This window comes from Bidens hawaiensis, unplaced genomic scaffold (genome assembly GCF_021521415.1).
Source record: "Bidens hawaiensis isolate Kalapana, Puna unplaced genomic scaffold, B.hawaiensis_p1.1 tig00001336_1, whole genome shotgun sequence".
NCBI lineage: Eukaryota > Viridiplantae > Streptophyta > Magnoliopsida > Asterales > Asteraceae > Bidens > Bidens hawaiensis.
The window spans coordinates 4067051-4086977 of NW_027491075.1; the positions used below are offsets into that span (position 1 = coordinate 4067051).

General features: G+C 36.0%; 1 long non-coding RNA gene across 4 annotated transcripts; it reads left to right on the forward strand.

Annotated features, from left to right (window-relative positions):
- The first annotated feature begins 4634 nt into the window (after positions 1–4634).
- On the forward strand, positions 4635–9265 carry LOC143571982 (uncharacterized). 4 transcript variants are annotated; one of them, XR_013142196.1, is made up of 5 exons: positions 4635–4875; positions 5028–5092; positions 5203–5547; positions 6771–6794; positions 8864–9265. It is a non-coding gene; the product is annotated as an uncharacterized LOC143571982 (long non-coding RNA). The 4 variants fall into 4 exon arrangements; XR_013142194.1 differs by lacking the exons at positions 6771–6794; positions 8864–9265 and having other exon boundaries at positions 5203–5280; positions 5370–6692; XR_013142192.1 differs by lacking the exons at positions 6771–6794; positions 8864–9265 and having other exon boundaries at positions 5203–6692.
- The last annotated feature ends 10662 nt before the right edge of the window (positions 9266–19927 follow it).

Here is a 19927-nt window from a genome sequence, read left to right on the forward strand (position 1 = left end):
GGGAAGTTGGGTTTGATAGGTTTGGACTTGATAAGCTTGGGTTTGGTAATGGGGTATGGTTACGGTTTGATATTGGTTAGCAAAAGTTAAACGTGGGCAATTGTTGCGAAAATGGTTGAGATCCCCACAATTGAAGCAAGCTCGGGGTTGTTGGGGTTGATTTGGTGGGTAGGGTGCATATCGGTTTTAGGCATTTTGGGGAAAGGTTCTTGGTTGGTTAGGTTGGTTTCGTTGAGTGGATCGACAATTGGTGTTGATATGGCCAAATCGGTTACAAATGGTACAATGGTGACACGGCGTGTTTGGTGGGTGGTGGAGTTAACAAGTGTTGCATGGCGGCGCATTACCAACATAGGGTTTTCGTTTTAGGGGTGGAGCTTGGGTTTTTTGAGTTTGGGGTTGGGTAACAACATAGTTTCGGTAGTTGGTTTTGGGTTTCTTGTTGTTGTTGTGTCGGGATGAGTTGGATTAGTTTATGGCTTCTGGTGCGGGTTCAACCTTGGCTTGAGTTACGGGCTCGGGCTTGGCTTTCTCACTCGTTTTCTTGAGGTTTAGAGTGCCCGCCTTCACATGATTTTTCGATAGCCCACCGGCTAAAGTGATGGCGTCCTCAAGATTCATGGGTTTGCTACTCATAACGGAGTCCCGGATTTGCATTTGTAGACCCCCAGTGTATTTATCAATTTCACGTTCGGGTGGGGTAACCAAATGAGGAACAAGGATGCTCAACTCATGGAAGCGGAGTGAGTAAGCGGCGTTATCATCACTTTCTTGTTTTAGGTTCCAAAATTCTTCCTCGAGCTTTTGGAGCTCGTGTTTTGGACAGAATTTCTTCATCATGAGTGCCTTTAGATCGGATCATGGAAGAGCCATAGCCGTTTCCGAACCTTGGAGATGCATAACACTACCCCACCATGTTAGAGCGGTTTGTCTAAACATTCTTGACGCGAAATTTGTCTTTTTCGCGTCGGGGTGTTCGCTGTGTCGGAACACACTCTCGGTCGATTCGAACCATGCAACATGGTAGTCACACAATTGGTTCCAAGAAACTCGGACGGGTTGGCACTAGTAAATTGCTTGTACAAGTAAGATACGGGTTTGGGTTCAACGGATGCAGCAACGGGTGCGGGTTGGTTAGCTTGGATTTGGGTTACAAGTTCAGGAATCACAGCGGCCATTTGCTTAACGATAAATGCGGCCATGCGTTGGTTGGAGTTCTTGTGCGGTCTTTATGGAGGCATGCTAAAAAGATTATAAAGAAAATGGAATAAGTTTTTGGGTAAAAAGAAATGAATACGAGGGTGTATAAAATAAAGTAGGATTTCAAATTTTTGTGATTGTGGATCCTAGAGTTAGTATGGAGAAGATGTTAGTGTTAGATAAAATATATAAAACTTTGTTTATAAATAACAAATCCGAAAACAAACGTAAAAGATTTTGAGATGGTTAAAGCTTGAAAATTTGAGATTTTAAGATTTATAGAGTCGGAAAAATCGTGCATGAACCACCATGACTTGATATTCCAACACTAAAAAGTCTGATAAAACATCATATTGGAGTCTAAACATGTGTACGAACCATCACAACTTTTTCATGTTTTCGAGTCAAATAATGATAATAACACAATAAATCGAGATACAACGTCATGTCAAAACACTAGTCCACGAACCACCGTAGTTCTATTATTTTGACACCGCAAATAAGGATGGCGACCGGACCGCTCGCATTCGACTACTTAAAGAATTGACATATATATCGCGATTTGTGGCCTAGAAAATGAGCATTATAACTCAACCATCCCAGTTAAGTAAATCATCTTCGATTCTTGGAATCTTTTTGTCAAATGGTCATTTTATAATGTCTCGTTTTCTATGATGGCTACAAACCCAATATAAACGCAACCTTTAAGGGATTTGAAACAACGGGATCCAAGTTAATCTTGCAATCCATAAAACACAATTAAAATCTACTTTTTGCGTTTTAAGGTAAGGATACCTTGGAAATACTATGAAAGTGTGTGTATGTGAACATTTAGGATATTGGTGAATTTTGAACAAGTTTATAAATGATATGCGATATGAACAATCAATTATAAAGTGAACACGTATAAGCACACGTATAAGACCCTAAGCATAACAATTTCTAGGTCGTTACGTCTAACCATCTTTCTTATTGTCATGGCTCTGATACCAATCTGTCACACCCCGACCAAAGGCGGCGAAACATGCCGAGGTGTAACGATCGCCCATAAGCGCATGACACTCTTTTGAGCGACAATATTTAATAAACTCATTTCATTTCACAACATCGAAAATGTCACATAACAATATTCATAACAAGTCATAACAAAATATAACAACATGTAGCAAATCATATATTGTTCATTTTTGCTAATATCCTAAAGGTATTTGTGACGTTTTATTCAAGCATCCAAAAACAACCAAGATGTAAACCTGTAACATTTCATAAAATAAAGTTTATCAACACAAAGTTTGGTAAGCAATTCATAAGTTTTGAGCATATAATATATAGTAAGGAAAACCCACAAAACTACTATACGAAACAATAATAAAAGCTATGAACTTGGATAAAATAGTTATTGCTAAACAAGTTAGCGACACCTAGCTATAAGGGGATGCCAAATAGTCTAGGATTTTATAGTTATCGTTAAATGCATTACGTTAACGACACCTTTCCATAAGGGGTTGCCAAATGGTCTAGGATTTATAGTTCCACCATCCAAAAGCGATAAACACATAAAATTTAAGCATGGAACACCAAATCAAGCAATTATTCAAGTAAAGTATACAATAACGTTTGTGGTTTAAAACCCAAGTACAAAAAATTTAGTTTAGATAAGATGAAATGTCACCCCCAAAATAAAAGATAGAAAACGGGGTATGAAAGTACTCACGTTCAAGTAATAAACTTGAAAGTTGATAATTTGGAGATTTTCCGGAACGACGGGTTTAACGTATGAAGCCTAAATAAAATAAAGCCTTAGATTTAGAATGGTTGTCTTGAAGATCTTTAAATAAAATAATTGTTGCAAAAAAGTAAATAATTAAAGTTCAAGGTTTAAAATGTAACTATTTACGAATTTATAATAATAACCCTCTAAAAATGTAAGTTTGCTCGAAACCAGGTTAAAGTATCTAACCTTATTATTTACTTAACCTATGTAAGTAATAAGGTGGGTAAAATGCAATAATGCAAGTTACTTAGGGACAAAGATACTAAAACGGGTCTTTAACGAGTGTTCGGGTTGTTGGTTCGGGTCTTGACAAATGGTCAAACCCAAAGTCAACTTTCCAAAATATTAATTTTTAGGAGATAACTCATTAAAATATAATAATGCTTAACCAAATATGTAGATCTATTGATTTAGAACTAACAACGTACGTTAAGTGAGTGTTCGGTTTTGTCGGTCCAAACTTTGTTATGAGACCAAGTTGGATCTAACATTTCCAAGTACTTAGGAAAATAAATTAAATCAGTTTGTAAACTATTTTTAAACAAATATACAAGTCTTGATAGCTAAAAACACACTTGTGTGTCTTAAGCGAGCAAAAATCGGATCGGTTCGGTTTCCATATCACAACAAGTTCATAGGTGGATTTCACATACCCATATATCATAGATATTGTATAATAATGTACAAATAAAAATATTTAAGTTCTACAAATATAAAGTCAACAACAAGTCTTTTTAACAAAAGTTCGGTTGGTTCGGTTTCCATCTCACAATGAGTTCATAGATGGTCTCCACATACCCAAGACTTGTATACGTGACTAACAAACTAAAATGAGCAGAAGTTAAGCATGATTAGTAAATAATAATAAAGTTAGATAAGTATATATATATCAAGAACACGAAGTTCTCCATGAAGCCTTGCCTTACGAGGTCCGAAACCTCACCGACCGGAGCCGGAGAAGTAACTACCAAAGGTAACAAGGGTTATTATATTATATATATGTTGTGCCACCATAAACAAGTTTTAATAAGGTTAGATAAACAAATTAGAATAAAAGATTTAACTCAGTTTGACTTTTAGAAGTCAAACACTCAAGAACAACTAATAAACAACCTTTGAATCTTTGATGTTTTGAGAGAGAAATGAGAGATGTAGCAGAGAATTATGGATGAGAACAGTGGTGTATATATAGGGGAAAGAGTTGGGTCAAATATGGGTGTTTATATCAAGTATTTGCATGAAAAATGGATCAAAACAAAGCATAAAACAACAAAAATACGCAGCTGTGCAGACCTCCCTTAGTGCGGCGCTAATGTCTCTGCCCCTTGATCTTAGCGCGGAGCTAAGGTCACAAAGGGAAAAATCTGAACTTTCAAAATTGGTAGTTTTGGCCCCCGGAGTTGTTTTTAAGCGTTTTAAGGCCATTTTAGGGACCGAAAAGGGTGTTTTTGAGACCCGACATGTATAAAACAATAACGTAACATAAAATCCATCATTTTTATTATATCGAAGGTTTCAGTTTACAAAACGAGTTTACATGATAAAACAAATACAAAAGTGATCCGAAATTGACGAATGTCACATGGTCTAAAGTTGTGAAGTGAGGGTTGTATCATGGGCTAACAATGTTTATACATAGATGTCATCATGTTTGAACATCGTTGTCCAATACCTGTCTTCTTGACTCTCCATCATCAAGCTTTGTAACGCCACGTAGCTCGCCCATCAGATACGTGCTCCTGTTCTCCACTACCCACCTCTTTTTCTTCCTCTTTCTTTCTTTCTTTTTCAAAACTGAATCTTTAACCTCACTACCACCACCGCCGGTGGCCGCTATTTATTTCATCGAAATCATTTTGGAGATTCTAACAAAGCAGCTGCATCTCGGATCAATTCCATCGGTTCGTGATTGACCTGAAAATAGGGTTACACCATTTACACAAACACACCCTAATTTTACCCCCAATTCTTGATCGTCTTTTCTTGGCGATCCTACCGATCAGATTCTTAAATTTATGTTGCACTGATTGTTTTCTACATTTTTTTGTTGCAGCAAGTTATCAAGTATGAGAGTGTTATTCACGAGTTCCATCCATAATTAACCATAGAGATAACAAGGTTTGAATTTGAAAATTTTGGTTATAGTGATTTGTTCTTAAAAGACCCATTTTTATACTTTATAGTTCATTTATTGTAATGTTTTAACTTTTGGATATTGAATTATACAGCTTGCAAAGAAGACATTGCACCAAATCTTGATATAATTGGTCATAGCTGGTGATCCTTTGTTGGATCATTTGGTGATGGTACGAAAAATTGGAAAACTTTACTTCATTTTTTTTATCAAAGTTAAGTTTTTAAGGTTATAAGTTGATTATCATCTTCAGCTGTATAGGTATCAACTGGATGACTGCAATGTTGCATAAAGTTAAGGTATTTTGTTTCTATTTGTATATTTCTCAATTCCAGCTTTATGTTTTTTTTGGTTGACTGTTCGTTTAGGTTTGTTTAGATGGTTCAGACTTGGTAATCAAGTTGAGGTGAGCTGGTGAGGCGGTTTCAGGTCAGTTCAGGTGAGGTGGTTTCAGGTTAGTTTTGGGATTCGATTATGGTTAACAACGACACAACGTTAAGATTAAGAAAAAAGGAAGAAGAAAATCATAGCTTAAATAAGAATGCTTGGCCTACCCGACCCAAACTCAATGAACTAACCCAACACGAAGCCACAAGAAACCTGAGTAAAAAAAAAATTAAAACATCTGTTTTACCCTAACTCGACCTAAGTAGCACGAAAACTGATTAAACAATTCCCAAAATTCAAAACAACCTGAACGGTGAAAATCGAAACCTGAGAACAAAAATGAGTTTGTTATTACATTTCATATTGTTTTTACCGTAATTAATTACCTAAACGGGCAGAACTCAGTTATGAGTTTCTTTTTTTTCTTATTTATTTAACCCCGTGTCATTCTAACATAACTGTAATCGATAACCAAAACCGCCCCAAATAATGCTTAGGACTACATCGGATCAGATCCGTTTTTTCGCCTATATAGTATACTACCCATGAAATGAAATTTGCAAAAAGAATTTGACAGTTAACTAAATAATGCAGGTTCAAAAGCATTCGGCCAAAAATATTAACGAGAAATAAAGACCCAATAGCTACAATTGCAGAAGTCCTAGAGAAAAACATCCCTGGTCATAAGGTATGTTTCAGAAAAAAATAGTAGAAGCAAACACACTTTGATCGGAATGCAAAATAGATGCTAAACTAAAATGACGTCTTTACCTGATGGGCAATTTCGGTAGCATCAAATAAAATTAAAATCCCAATATTGGTGTCGGCTACGCGTTAAATACGACTCTGATTCAAAAATGCAATACGAATATGTCTTGCATGACGGTAGATGCCAACTAATTTTAAGGTTGTAAATGAGCATTACTACATTATCGTCTTGCAGCCACATGTGAGCAGGCACTAGAAATAACAAGGAAAACCTCCTTATTTGTCACTCAAGCAAAAGGAAATATTTGTATATGTAACTGGCATTGTTGCACGTGCCATGTGTTAAACGTGTTATACACATTCTGGTTAAATTGTTCACTTTTTTTGTGAGGCATGTAAATTCTTATTTTTTTTGTGCAGACTTTGGAGAAAAAGGCACAAGCTGAAAAATGGTCTGAACCTAATGTACAGACAATCAAAATTGTAAGTCACTTTCAGGTGTGTCATAATCAACATTATTATTTCTAAATTGCCTAAATTTGTACATGTTATACATATTTATTGTAGAGCATTTTAATTACTATGAAGAATGTAAGGCTCTGTTACCGGTGCCCTACATTGGACGTTGGATTTACTCATAAACACAATTCCAATTATCAGAGTTAATTAAAACATTCGCGGAATATTAAAACTTTCATAACATTACAATAATAATTCATAACATGTCTTAAAACATTCATCTTGTCTTTCAAAATCAAAACATTGATTATAAAACATAACAAGTCTTTAGATGCTAGACTTTTATTCTTCTGCCATGTGTCCCCGCTCAAGCCAGTTGTCTCATCCTACTCACCTGCTACGCTAAGTGAGTTCTAGTTATTCATACATCATAAAATACGTATACTTACCTTCAATCATGCATCCGAAGATACATAATAATTACTTTACTAATTTACTTTCATTACATAATTTCATACACACGTTCATAATTTAATGCTTTCCTACTATATAAGTACTGTCCACTATATCTCAGATATTATTAGGGTTTTATCCCTTTCCTTTGTCTATCTAAGATATTATTAGGGTCTGATCCATTTCTTGTCTATCTCAGATATTATTAGGGTCTGATCCCTTTCTCGTCTATCTCAGATATTATTAAAGTCTGATCCCTGTTTACTTCTCTATCTCAGATATTATTAGGGTCTGATTCATTTCTTCTCTATCTCAGATATTATTAGGGTCTGATCTCTTTCTTCTCTATCTCAGATATTATTAGGGTCTGATCCCTTACCTCTTCATCTTCACACATACTGTCTTTACATACCCATAACGTACATATACTTTCTTTAGTCACTCACACATATTCATATGTTGTATATATATATATATGTGTGTGTGTGTGTATGTATCATATACATTCTAGGGGAGATAGCCCCTAGCAGGGTCCAAGGGGCGGAGCCCCTGGTTGGGGTTAAGCTGCCAGGTCAGTTTGAAAAACTTTTATTTTCATTAACTGTGTTAACACATTTTCCATTAGGATTTTAAATTATTATTTTATTCTCCCACTAATTCGTTATAGCGAATTAAGCCTAATTCGTTATCTGAAAGCAGCCTGATTCGTGGTCTAATTCGTTATCAGTACTTAGCGAATTGGTGAGTAACAACCACTTGATTTGTTATCTGATTCGTCATCTTACATGATCTGATTCGTTAGATTAGTTCGTTATCTAATTCGTTATTTTGACGTGACCTGATTCGTTATCTTAACATAACGAATTGGGTGAGTAACGCATCACTTGATTCGTTATCTGATCATAACAAACTGGGAAACTGATTAGTTATCTTACCATGACGAATTGGTTAACTAGTTCGTTACCTTGTCATAACGAATTGCATTAATCTTATCTAGACTTTGACTCAGAGGTCAAAGTCAAAATCGATATGAACAATATACAGTCAACAGTCATAGGATTTCCAATTAATCCTCATTTCTTAATGAAATTACTTGAATCTGGTATCAATGGATTCTCCATACTAGCGCCAACAAACCCCAACCATCCAATCAGTCCAACATTTACGTTTAAAGGGTGCGATTTGCTTATTTATAACCCGATTATTCATTGACAAATTAATCTATCATTTGTTAACGAATTTCAGTAGAATTTGTTCTATTGGATTCGTTTTTATTATCCCCAAACAGATCTAAGATCCCCTAAACCAATCCGAACCCTAATGAACGATTTCTAATTATTAAAGTACCTTAAACGAGTCGGTTTACGAACACAGTCTAATCTTGATGTCATTTTAGTTCGTCACGACGATCTAGCACCAACGGGTTCGGGTTTTCACCTTTGGATCTTGGCTTGGGTTAAAGGATGGTGTTAGTGTGTGTTTTTGATGGTGTAGGTTATGGTGTCGAGATGTATAAAAATAGAAAAGATTAGGGTTTAAGGGGTATTTATACTCCCTTAAGCCCATGGACCTAATGCCCATTCAATCTCTTATTCCATCATCTTATTCCATCATTTAAAGTCCAAGCCCACCTTATATTAGTTTATTTATTTAAACCGATAAACGACACACTATAAAATAAATGGAATTTATTTTATTAATTTTCATCAAAAGTAGGATGTTATAAAGAATAGGATGTTATAAAGAAGGTATCCAACCCATGGATTAATTGGATTACCACTGCAACAAAACCTCATTTTGATCTTGGGAAATAGTGGTGCCTTACAAAAGAGAGGTAGTTATAGCTTAGGGAAATTTGTTGAATCGGTTACTAATAAAAAGGTGGTGTTATTTTTTGTTCAAAATTCTTTTCGGGATTTTGGCAATTCATGACTCATTTAAATAGAAATGATAATTTGAGTTATGTTTAATGTTATGCCTTCTGCAAGTTAATATGCATATGTTTCAACAAAGCTTTCACTACAAGTTTTTGTTTTCATTTGATTACTCGGAATGTGTTTCAATTCTTAGGTTTGGTTTGTTTCTTTTTTCACATTGAAGCTTTTAGTACAAATATTTCCAATTAAAAGTTTTGGAAGGTCACAAACGGGTTCGTTACACGCCCCGGCGTTCCCCCCCCCTCCCAACGCAGGGGGTCAAATTACTAGTTATTTATTTAAAATTAAAAGTTAAAAATGAGTATATATAATAGCTTTTTCAATTTTTTATTATGTTATTTTAATTTGAAAACTATTTAGTTACATTATTTATTTAAAATAAAAAGTTAAAAATGAGTATCTATAATAACTTTTTCAATCCGGTTCGGACAGGGTTAATAATAATAATAATAATAATAATAATAATAATAACACGTAAAACGTCATTGCACATGCAAAATGAAAATACAATTTAATTTTTTTTCTCTACGGGTTTGCGTTTTTTGAAATCTAGTCATAACTTTGTATTTAGACATTCATAAGCAAGTCATATTCAACATAAATACAAAAATCATTTAAAATTGCATCACCAATCGGATTATGTAAATTGGACTTCACGTACTTCATTGGTTAAAGCATCTTTCATCGTCAATGCCGATTGCAATTCCCTTTGCGCTTCTTTGTTCTTCTTATTAAGGTTAAAAATAAAAAAATGGGCTTAAGTGAAATTTTTTGGCACTTAAAAATGAGGCTTAATTAGTTAAACATAGGTCTAAACGTTATAACTCTAAAACAGTGAGATTAATTAATGTTTTGTGATGAATTATATTGTTGTTTAGTTGACATTAATTAGTTCCTATCATACTCTTCTAATAAAAAAAAAATAAACTGAACACATGACAACATGTGGTTGCTTCTCACTATCAAAATCCCGCCCAAAAATTTCTCTCCTCTATCTCATTAAAAAAAGTCGTCGCGCAAAGCCAGGATGAGGATCCAAAGCGATATGTGTTGTATCTTCTAGTACTTCAGTGAAACCCTATTCGCCCAACCTTACATATCTTTTTCAAATCAACCTTAAACTGGTATGTTTTGATTTTGTAATCAATTTTTCCTGCCTATTATTCATCAATTTGATGTCTATTCTAACCAATTTTTCTGTCTATATATTAATGCGTTTCATGTCATCTCACATCTCTCTCATAAATACAGTCCATTTGTAATTTCATTTTGACCTGGTACGTTAAGTTTATCTTGGGTATCGCTTTTAAGGATGACTAATTTCAATGATAACCTGCTCAAAGATGGTTACACATGTTATTTTCGTTTTTGGTTGATCATGTTAAATAAACATATCTTTACACTGCTTTAATTTGATCTAAGTATAACACAGTTACTTATTTGAAGTATTTGGTTCCATTGAGAGCATTAGAAAGTCAAGGTTCTTTATGGATATCTATAGACTCGAGTTGTATGATCTTAGAGTATTATGCAATGAAACAAGTTTGTCACAATTAGACAATGGTAAATATTGGGTTGCCTCTTTCATAATAATAATGCATTACAATTTATAGAGAATGATATGCAAACCCATATCACCTAAGGTGGGCTCAGGGTTTACACTAACAATACATAACAGTAATATAGTCTAATACACACCCGCAATCAAAGCCAAAGGAAATCAGAAACTCAAAAATTGGGATACCATAAAAGAATAATAATAAGATAAACACGCTTTAATCAACTCAAAAATCCAAACTTTTGACAACAAATCCATATTTTGCTTGATTTTCATCCATAGGCTTCAAAGACAGATCCCATATCATGCAAGAAACGTGCAATGCGGCAGCAGGGTATAAATCTAAATAACTTGCAGCACAGAACCATAGTCTGGAAAGTGACGCGTCGGAGGACCGAAATCCAGTAAAGACGAACCGAAGTCAGCGACAACAGAGAGGAACCGTGGTTTAATGAGCGGCGGACCGAAGTTTGCGACTATACTTGGGACTGTTGTCCAATCCGGGCGAACCAAAGTCAACGACATTAAATAAATAAAAAAACATAAAAAAAACATAGCGGTGGTGTTACAGCGGCATGGAGCGACTTTAAAGAAAAATTAGGATCAAAGAAATTAACCTGCAAGATGATAATGGTAAAATTTAGGGGCAGATGTAGTTCGCAATCAGGGGTAACGGCGGCTAGCCCTCAACTTTTTGTCGACAGGGATATATTTTTTTTTGCTTTTTGGATTGGTTTTCGTATTTTGCTACCGTTGAAAAAAGTATTACGTTACCCATATTTATTAAAAGCTCTACCAATTTGAAAGTTTAAACCAAATAAAGCACAAACATAGTTTATAACCCAAATCAAATAAAAACTATTAACCTTTTTTTGTTGTTGTTTGAACAAGATCAAACATAAACACACTCAACAGAATTATTATTTTTTAAAAGTTCAAATCAAATAATACCAAACAAAGTTTATAGCCCAAAGCAAATAAAAACGATTAACATTTTTTTCTTTTGTTTGAGCGAGAAATATCATACAAAAACAGGCTCAACAAAATCATCATTTTGAGGTTGATGTTTTTAATGCAATTTTGGATATGCAAAATCAAGAACATGGAAACAGATTCAGTGAGGTCTCAACTAGTTTGTTAGAAAATATGTTTGATTCAAAGCTATGAGATTCGTACTCTAAGTTTGACGCATTTAAGATAGTTGCCTTTTCGGAGATTTAACTGAATGATTTTAGTAAGGAAGAAAGAGGGTATATTTCGGCTGATCATACAACCTTTTATCACACTTTAAAGAAAGATGATAAAATTTCAAAATTGGGTGGAATGTGTGACCTTACTGGTGTAATGATGGTAACCGGAAAGCACACCACTTTTCCTTGGTTTATCGACTACTGAAACTAGTGTTGGTTTTACCGATTGCAACCCCAACCTATGATGCAAGGAAACGGTAAGAGTAGTTGACTCCCCGTCCCAGGGACATCGTAGGGACGGGTACACAGGCGAAACGTGTTGAGTCAAACAATTGACCTAAGGGGGAGATTGTTGAGTCAAAGATTTGACCAGAATGAGGTATATGGAAGATTGGAATCTTCTCAACCTCCTCAGAATTCTCTAAGTATGGATCCGGGCACAACTTAGACATTCGAGCAAGATTTTACTTAGCCAGGTATGATATTTTGTCTATCGGGCAAGGTTTACTTCAAGAAGTCTTCTTTAGTGGATATCCGAGCAGGATTTGCAAATTAGTGCATTGCCGGGCAAGGTACACTAGTTTATGTAAATCCGGGCAAGGTTCACTTTATCAAGCAAGTTTGTTCTTCAGAGCCAAGTATATTACTCTTCCGAGTAAGGTTTGGTTAACCAAGTCCAAGAAGCCAAGTGATTGGAAGACCGGGCAAGGTATTCATTAATAAATATGGTCAAAGTAGGCTTGATGAAAATGGAATATCTCTAAGTAACATAGGGTAAGGTTCAACTCAAGCAAGATATTATTCTCCCGAGTACACTTTGCTAATAAGTTATTTTAGCAAAAAGTTGAAATGGATCATTAAAGAACAAGGTTGCTCGTAAGGGTTTGTCTAACAAAGTCTGGCAAAGTCAAGAAGACTGAAGTCTACCCGGACTCTTCAAGCAAAGTCTACCCGGAAACTGATCCCAGGCATACTTCTATGTTACCAAGTCCTGAATGATGGCAGAGTACACAGGGTACTCGGAAAATGAAGATTTATGAAAAGCCTACCCGGAAGACTTGTTTTACACTTAGTTTATTTTGAATATGTAATTTGAATATGTACGTTGTATTTAGGGTTTCTAGAAGGAATGACAGCTGCCCTAGGTTGGCAGGCCTATAAATAGAATGTTTAGGGCAAGCCGCCAGAGAGAGAGAGAGACAGATACACACGAGACACGATATTCACGGATAAGTATAGACAAACACATTTATTGAGAGAGAATATCGTGTGACGGCTGTCCTAGGATTCCTAAAACCCTAAATCGATTATCCACTTTGTATGATGAAAATTATATAGATGGAAATCTTTTGAGTAAATCCTGCGTGTGCTTTCTATATTGATTATTCACTGCAACCGTATGTTTGTTATTGATTCCGCCTTTAACAAACAGATATCTTTTTAAATATAGCAACTCGTCATTAACTCTCTTGTTGGCACATTAATCTGTGTGAGTTATGACATGATTAAGTAAGATCGCGATAAAATGTACATATACATAAGCGGTTATAGAATGGTAGATCCAAGATCGGCGTAAGAACCCAATAATATCGCCGAAGATGTCCAAATCAGCAAAGTTCTCCTGCACAAACGCATAAATATTGTGCTTCTTGTCATATGATAAATCAGGAGCAACTAGAGCTTGTTGTTGATGTACTGAAGATTGTTCTTGTTGTGCAGCAGCTAGTGGATCAACAGCTGGGGCATCATGAATTATCTCGTCAGCCATTTTTGTAGTCACAAAAACCCGAAGATTAGTAAAATTGAACTTTATTAACTTAAAAATCCAATTTTCATTAAATATTTAATGAAAATCTGTACTGATCAATTATCATAAACTATCTCATTCGTTATCTGATTCCTAGCAAGAATGTTTATTTGATATTTTATACTTGATTAATTATCTTGTGATTAATTTCTCAAGAAATCTGGTATTTCGGGTAAGCTTTCTTCATAGTGTCTTGACTTTAAATTACATAGCTTGATCAAGCAAGGTTTGTGATTAAAAGGGTTTAATATTGCTCGGGTAAGATTTGTGTAAGAGGGAGTATACCGAGTACACTTTTACAAAGGATTACTTTTCCGAGTAAGGTTTGCTAAGTCTAAAATGATAAAAATTATTTAAGTGGATAATGTTACTATTTGACAGCTAATAATTCACAAAACGACAAAAAACATTTAAAACCCACTTTCAAAAGGTATATAAGAGGGAGTTAGGAAAAATTTTTTCAACATTATATTTTCCTCTCTCTCTCTTTCCACTGCAACTGCTTATTCGCAAAGAAACCAAACCGACCTATCGCATTCATTATTAATCCAAACCCTAACTTGAATCAGCCCTCTAATTCCGACTCGGTAAGCATTAATAATGTGTTTTCCGACTACGATTATACTATAATGGGCCTTGATTATGTATTTGATTACTAATATTTTGTTTATGTGTTTAGGTTATAAACTTGTCGAAGAACAGGTTCTTGGAAGATTTTTTTTCTCTCTCTTCTTCATTTTTATAATTTGAAATTGGATAAAGTTATAAACTTTTATGCTAATTTCACTTTGAATATGTTTGATTGTGATGTTCAGATATGGCAGAACAGGATCAACCCAAGTATGCTTTTGAAAAGAAGCATAACATGTGTGCTCTACTGCAAGTCACACCTGACAACGAGCCGGTGGCACCAATGATTATCTGGATGGCTCGATCAAACGTCAGTTTTGCTTTTACTGAATGCCCTGTCATCTACAGAAATCATTCACTGGATTTCTGGAGATCTGCTGAATTGGTTGAAGATGTCAATGGAAAAAGAATAGAGGCAACTGTGGCAAGACAAGAAATACATATAACCGAAAGGATGATAAGAATATGCCTACAGTTGAATGATGATAACCATTATCATATAAACTTCAATACAACAAGCCTGATGAAAATATTTGAAGAAACAATGGGTTATCAGGGAACTGTACATGATGGACAGTTTCAAAAGGGGATGTTTCCAATGATGTATAGATTCCTCATTCACCATGTGATACAGGGGTTTGCTCCAAGAAAGGGGTCATGGACTTTGATGAGTCATGACTTAGCAAATGCCACTGTTGGGATTATGTATGACCTTCCCTTCAACTTTTTAAAGATGATATTTGATGGACCTGTAGCAAACTTGAAGAAGGCAGAGAAGGACAGATTCTTGCAATACCCAAGGTTCCTGCAGATAATCTTTAACAGAGAATTAAGAGATTTACCCACTATGGGAATTACACACCTACTGCAGAATCCTAATATATACAACAGAATTAAGAATCCTGGAGTTGCAAATAGATTCAATTCTGAAGTTCCATTTGAGATCTTGCCTTGGTTGTTGAACCATGACTTAAATGTGATGCCAGTGCTTGAGTTAAGCTCAGAGGAGGAAGGAGGAGATGATGTAGAGAGTGATGATGATGGCTCTGATGATGAAGATGATAATGTTGATGGAGATGAAGGAGGAGGTGGAGTGGCCATGAATGTTGATGCACTTGATGAGGGGGAGCAACTTGAAGATCAAGAACAACCCATTCCAACACCACCACAATCACCACCAAACATTGACCAACCCATTATACCATCACCACCACAAACTCCACCACATCAACCCACTCATTCCCCACCCCAAACCCTAACCATTAGCCAACCTGAAACATCAACCCATATATCCCCAATACCACAAACACCACCAACATCCAGCCCTATACACTCAGATCCTTTCATCCCAAGCCCTTATCATACACAATCACCACAACAATCCATTTTCCAAACTCACACCACAACCCATGAACAAATTGAGTATGAACCATTTTCTACATCACAACCTACAACACCACCCACTGACATTGACCTGTTGACCCTGTTAAAAGAGAATGCTGAGTTGAAGAGAAGGAATGAGGAGGTCACTATGGAGAATGTCATGTTATTAGATCAATTGGTAAGGGAAAAAGTGAGAATTCAAACCCTGGGGCAGGAGGTTGAGAAGACCTCAGCTGCCCCAAAACAGGGGGAGAATGAAATAATGCCAACTGACTCGTGTGTGAATGTTGAGACTGTAACTGTAACAGGTGTAGAGACTATAGACTGTTTGAAACTGATCTTAAATGCTTATGATGATTGTGAGGAGGATAATGAGGAGAGAAGAGTTGAAGATGATGAATATGAAGGTGACAAATTAGAGGTGGAAGAACAAGATTATGACTTTAATGATGAAATAATGCATGTTGAATGGAGTGAAGTGATTGATGAAGGGACAGGGGATGAGATTGAAAAGACAGATGTTGAGGAGAATGTAGCTACTACTGATTTAACTACTGATGTTTTCAATGCTACTGGTATAGCTACTGATGTCTTAACTGACATAGCTACTGATGTCTTGACTGATGTACAGACAGAAGTAGAGACTGAAGTAATGATTGATGAAAATGCTACTACTGAGGAGAAAATGCTACTACTGAGGAGCTTATAAACACTGAACCAGAAACTGATCAACAAGCAAGTTCCAAGAGAGTAGAGCATGATCCAGAACTGGAAGCACTTGAGAAAGAAATAGATGACTTTGTACAGTCTGAAGATGAAGAGGATGAGAGAAGAAGAATTGAGAAAGGTAAAGCAAAAGTCTGTGAAGAAGAGCCTATTAAGGCATATCCAGAGAAAGATGTGTTGTTTACAGATGATGAAATTGCTGCTGCTGCTGCCTTAAGAGAACAAGAGAATATTCTAAGGGAGACAAGGGATAGGGAGATATTGGCTCAAACACTGACTCCAGAAGAAATGGCAGAGCAAGAAAATTTGATCAATCAAGCCAATTTTGCTAAAGAAATTTTTAAAGAGGTGGCTGATCAAGAAGCAATTGAAACACTGATTATGATGAACAGAACTGAGGAAGCTGACAATTCCTTGGCTATGGTGGTTGGTATGTTTCAACCACAAAGCCAACTTGAAAAGGAATCTGTAAAGGCTTGTGAATCTGAAGAAATGCCACAAAAGGAACCTGAAAGGCCTACTGGTGAATCTGTTGAAGAAATGTTGGCTAATATCACCAGAATCAGGATGGAAAGAGCCAAAAGGTTTGAACAAGTGTGTACAAGAAAGAGGAAGTTTGATGAACAGAAAAGAACTGATGAGAGGAGAACAAAGAGAGGAAAATGGGATGAAAAGAACAAATGCTATGTTGAGACTCCTGATGATGAGGGTGATAATGATAATAGTCCAATCAGAGCAATTCCACTGCAGACACTGCAACCTGGTCAACAGATTCCAGGTGTTCCTGATGTACCTGCTCAAACTGAATCAAACCCAGAGCATCCACCCTCTGATGAACCCAATATTGATGCTATGAACAACCTAACTGAAGAGGAGGATGAATCTGAGGATTCAGACAATGATGATAATCCTGATGATGATCAAGGAAAAGGAGGTGAAGCTGTTAATGCTGAATCTCCACAGGTTGAAATGACTAATGAACAGAGAGCCAATATTGAGTCAAGTATGAGAGAAGCTAAGAGAAATCATCCATTGGTTGTAAAATTGAGGAGGTATGGCATAAGTTTTGAAACTTTGGCTGATCTTGATAATGATCAGTTGCAAAAGAGACTTGACAAAGAGAGAGATGGTTTCAAGAAAAGGATGGAACAAAAGAATAGAGACTTCCAGAAATACAGAGAATATCTCAGAAGGCATAATTATTCAGAGAAAGATCTGTCTCACTTCACAGTTGACCAACTCCAAGACCTTTACAACAGTGAAAGAGAAAAGGTTATTGAAAAATGTGTAAAAGAGAATGAGAAGACTGAGAAATTGGAAACTTTGAAGAAGAAATTTGGAGGTATGTGTGGTTACTTGCTTGAGAAAGGGTTAAAGCCTGAGATGGTTGAGAACCTATCTAGAGAATCAGTATTGGATCAGTACAACAAACTGAAAAGAAAAGAAAAAATGAAAAGGGTCCAAACTGAGAGCTCTACCAAACATGGTGAAACATCTGTTGAACCTCAAATAAAGAAAAGAAAGATAATTACTCTGAGGGAGAAACAGAAGATACAAGGTGAAAAGGAAGTGTCTAAGGAAGTTCCTATTGTTGAAACCCCTAATCCACAAGAAGTGGATTCTGAATCTGAAGATGAACCTTGTATACCTTGGGAAAATGAAGAGATGATCAACATTCTAAGGAATATAATGATTACTCAAAGAGGAATGGATGAAGCCTCTTTCAAGGCTTTGGAAAAGGAGGATTTGAAATATCTATTCCATATTCAAAAGGATGAATGGGAGAAAGCTCTAAAAGAAGGTGAGAACCCTAGATACTATGCAGACGAAAGTTTTGTATCTGCTGGTTTGTCAAGAACTCCTGGTATGGAGAAAATGTTGCTAGCTCTTAGAGATGCAGGAGCAAATGATGTTGAGCTTGCCAACCTTCCAACTGAAATGGTTGAAGTAGTCTACATCAAATTCTTCAATTTGGGGCCCAGAAAACCCAAGAAGTCTGTTCCTTTCAGACCACCAATTTCAAGAAGATATCCACAAGGTGGAAAAGGTGAAGGTGGAAGAGGAGAATCAAGTAGATCTGCACAACAAAGAACAACAAGACCACAGTCAGATGTGGATCTTCCCTGAGAGATTTACTATGATTCTGTGTGTGAATGCATAAGAGTGATTATGGAGAGTAGACAACTAAGATATATAGTTGTGAGAAGTGATTTCTATGAATACACGCAAGAACAATTAGAAAGAATGACAACACTCACTTTGTATGATTTTAGAAACAGAAACAGAGTGGCTGGAAAACAAAAGAATAATCTTTCTAAATTCATAAAAGATGAAGCATACAGAGGATTCAGATTCCTAAAAGAAAAAAGAAACTGTAAGACTGCCCAACTTCACAGATCAAAGAGAACTGCAAAGTTAAGAAGGATGGACATAGCTGAAACAAACTACAAGATGAGTGTTAGAGACAAGCATCCACTGTCAAACATGAACACATGCATAAGTCTTGAGAGAAGAATGATACGCCCCAACTACATAGTCCAAAGAAATGGCATCATTACTGAAGTGGAATACAAAGAAAAAGATGACCATTACTTGCTGAGAAATTCTGATGGAAAAATACTGGTGATTATCAAGAAGGATGAAGACTTGAATTGCTTACATGATGAAGATCTAATGGATATTAGGGACTGGGTCATACCAGAAGGTCATACTCATTACCAAGCCCTTGATATCTTCAGAATGAGAGCTGCATCAGTGATAACAAACAGAAGGCAAGCCGCTTACAGTGCATGGAAAAGACAAAATTCCTAGACTAGGTTTTTACTTTGTAATGTCCTATGACAGTTTTTGAATATGTAATTGTTGTTTATGTTAATTGAATATGTAATTTGACTTTTAATTTGATGTGTATTTTGACTAAGTGTAAGTAACCTTAGAAATGTTTTGGGTCAGCTGAGGTGTTCCAATCTAGGGGGAGATTGTTGAGTCAAGATTTAACACAAAACTGATCAGATGGAAGATTGGAATCTTCTCAACCTCCTCAGAATTCGCTAAGTATGGATCCGGGTACACCTCAGACCTCCGAGCATGCTTTTACTTAGCTGGGTACAATATTTTGTCTCTCGGGTAGAGTTATCTTCACTAAGTCTCCTTTAGTGAATATCCGAGCAGGGTTTGCAAACTAGTGCTTTACCGGGTATGGTTCACTAGTATATGCAAGTCAGGGCAAGGATCACTTTATCAAGCAGGATTGTTCTTCTTAGCCAAGTAAAGTTCACTTCAGAGTAAGCTTTAGGCTAACCAAGCTAATGAAACCAAGAAATTGGAAGACCGGGCAAGGTATTTATTAATAAGTATGGTCCAGGTAGGCTTGATGATCTAATGATATATCTCAAGTATCATCGAGCAAGGTTCAACTTAAGCAAGGAATAGTGCAACCGAGCACACTTCACTAATAAGTTATTTTCTAACAAAGGGTTGAAGGGACTATTAAAGAATAAAGTTGCTCGTAAGGGTTTGTCAGGCAAAGTCTGGCAAAGTCAAGAAGATTGAAGTCTACCCGGTGAGTATTTTACTTGGTA